Source organism: Meleagris gallopavo, chromosome 1, assembly GCF_000146605.3.
Source record: "Meleagris gallopavo isolate NT-WF06-2002-E0010 breed Aviagen turkey brand Nicholas breeding stock chromosome 1, Turkey_5.1, whole genome shotgun sequence".
Classification (NCBI taxonomy): Eukaryota; Metazoa; Chordata; class Aves; order Galliformes; family Phasianidae; genus Meleagris; species Meleagris gallopavo.
The window spans coordinates 28,810-32,086 of NC_015011.2; positions in this window are offsets into that span (position 1 = coordinate 28,810).

The window sequence follows — 3,277 nt, forward strand, 5'->3', positions numbered from 1 at the left end:
TTTGCATTTGAGGCTCTAAAGAACCATTATTCCCTCATGTTAACCATCTGCTTTGGGGGAAGGACGGGAGCAGTGCTGCACTGACCATCTGCTTTGGGGCAATCACAGAATCACCGAGGTTGGAATCTCCAAGATCACACAGTCCAACCAAAGGAAGGGGGGAAGGATGATGATGGGGGAAGGACGAAACCGATCCCCATGGCTGCGGTTATGGCTGCGGTTTGTTACAGTTCCCAGGATGTGTGGTGGGAGGTGCTGGGGAGGAGGTGGTCAGGAGTCACCTGGAGCAGCAGGCAGAACCAAGAACTCCAGGTTGGAGTTGGAGTGGCTGCCCAACGGCTGCCCTTGGCTGGAAGCCCTGTGCCAGGTTGTTGTTGCTGCTCTACATACAAATGGGCCATAAAAGTGTTTGGAGTGAGAGATGGTAAAAGGTGAGGACAGAAAAAGGAGATGGAAGGCGCTGTTGAGTTGTTCCGCATCGTCCACACCCAGCTTCCTGCTTCCTCTGCTCATCATTATCAGTGCAGAAGCATTGAATCAGAGGATGCCTTTGGTTGGAAGGGGTCCTTAAACACAATGTGTTCCAACCCCTCTGCCCTGGGCTGGGTCCTCCCAGCGTGGGCTGCCCAGAGCCCCATCCACGGCCATGGGCACCTGCAGGGATGGGGCACCCACAGCTCTGGGCAGCAGTGCTGGGATGATTTATTGGCTGTGCTCTGCAATAGAGTTACAGCTGAGTGCAGCAGCACAGAGCTGTGCTTCCATCATTACCACTATTACTATCATTGCTGTTGTCATTATTTTAATTCCTTGCAGTAGATCTCCCTCGGTCCTCCATCCTCGGCTTTCTGCCTGGCTCCTTTCAACCACAAACTCCTTCCCTGCTCTGTGCTTTCGGTTCCCTCCTCCCCAGCCCCTCATTAACTCCATGCAATGAGCAGCGCTGGAGGTCCACCCGCTGCTGGGATGGCAGTTCCCAGCTGAGCACCAACACCTTGCACTGTTAGCAGCTGCCCTGTGCGCACTCAGTCAATGAATCGATCAGTGAATTGAGGATCCCTACAAAGCCCACCCCATCCCTCCGTCGGGTTCCCCCGGTTGATGTGACGTTTGAGGCAGTGCGGGGCACGGCACTGCGGTTCTTCTCTCTGCCCCATCGCAAAGCCGCGTTGGGCCATGGGAAGAGCAGCCCCAACATTGCCTGCCCCGTGCAACCGGACTTCCTTCCGCTGCTCTGCAGGCGCAGCGCTGCCTGGGAGGGACTTTTTTTGTCTTTTTTCAGAGTCATCCTGAAAGTGAAATGCAGGAGCTCGAGATTTCACACTATTTTTGTTTTACAACTTCCTCTCCCTGGGCCTTTTGCCTCCTCCAGGCTCCTCTGCTTTGCTCCGAAAGCAATGCCTGTTTATTTCCATGGAAGCTAGAGCAGAGGCAAAGAGCACACAAATGCCATTTGATAGAGCAAATTCTCAGCTACAAAGCACTGTTCTTCAACATAGGCACACCCATTTGTTGTGCATTTTCACACCGTTGCAATGAACAAGAGCCTGTGTGCCACGCTTGTACAAATCTGCCCCAGTGGAGGTGACCCACTGTTACACAGCTGCTGTGATGGCATCGTTGTTAGGCTGGAGGGGCTTCGAGCACCCGATCTGGTTGTAGATGTCCCTGTTCAGTGTGGGACCGGATGACTCCCCTCACTGTGTCCCCCACAGATGTGGAAGGCGGTCGTGGGCCACGACGTATCGGTGAAGGTGGAAGCACAGAGTGATGACTGGGACACCGACCCCGACTTTGTGGTGAGCGCCTGTGGTGGGGGTCAGCGTGGGGGGGTGGGAGCTTCTGCTTGGCATAGATGTGTTTTTAGTTTTGCATTAAGGGAGAGTTTGTAGAACCACAGAATGGTTTGCGTTGAAAGGGACTTTCTTAGAACTACAGAATGGTTTGAGTTGGAAGGGACCTTCATAGGGTCACATAATGGTTTGGCTTGGAAGGGACATTCATATAATCACAGAATGGTTTGGGTTGGATTTGGAAGTGACATTCATAGAACTATAGAATGGGTTGAGTTGTAGGGGACCTTCATAGAATCATAGAATGGTTTGGGTTGGAGGGGACACCTTCATAGGATCACAGAACGATCTGGCTTGGAAGAGACCTTCTTAGAACTATAGAATGGTTTCAGTTGGAGACCTTCATAGGATTATGGAGTGGTTTGTGTTGGAAGGGACCTTCTTAGAACTATGGAATGATTTGGGTTGGAAGAGACCTTCTTAGAACTGTAGAATGGTTTGAGTTAGAGATTTTCATAGGAATGGTTTGTGTTGGAGGGGACCTTCATAGGATCATGGAATGGTTTGTGTTGGAGGAGACCTTCATAGGATCATGGAATGGTTTGGATTGGAAGGGACCTTCATAGGATCATGGAATGGTTTGTGTTGGAGGAGACCTTCATAGGATCATGGAATGGTTTGAGTTGGAAGGGACCTTCATAGGATTATGGAATGGTTTGTGTTGGAGGGGACCTTCATAGGATCATGGAATGGTTTGTGTTGGAAGGGACCTCCATAGGATCATGGAATGGTTTGTGTTGGAAGGGACCTTCATAGGATCATGGATGGTTTGGGCTGGAAGGGATGTTCATAGGATCATGGAATGGTTTGTGTTGGAAGGGACCTTCATAGGATTATGGAATGGTTTGAGTTGGAAGGGACCTTCATAGGATTATGGAATGGTTTGTGTTGGAGGAGACCTTCATAGGATCATGGAATGGTTTGAGTTGGAAGGGACCTTCATAGGATTATGGAATGGTTTGTGTTGGAGGGGATCTTCATAGGATCATGGAATGGTTTGGGCTGGAAGGGATGTTCATAAGATCATGGAATGGTTTGGGCTGGAAGGGATGTTCATAGGATCATGGAATGGTTTGTGTTGGAAGGGATCTTCATAGGATCATGGATGGTTTGGGCTGGAAGGGATGTTCATAGGATCATGGAATGGTTTGGGCTGGAAGGGATGTTCATAGGATCATGGAATGGTTTGTGTTGGAAGGGATCTTCATAGGATCATGGATGGTTTGGGCTGGAAGGGATGTTCATAGGATCACAGAGTGGTTTGGTCCCACTCTCTGCCATGAGCAGGAACACCCACAACTCCATCAGGCGTCCATCACCTCTCTGAGCATCCCTCAGTGCAGTTCCTCACCACCCTCAGCGAGAAGACCTCACTCCCTACATCCAACGATTTATCCATAGCGCAGCACCCATCGGCCCACCCC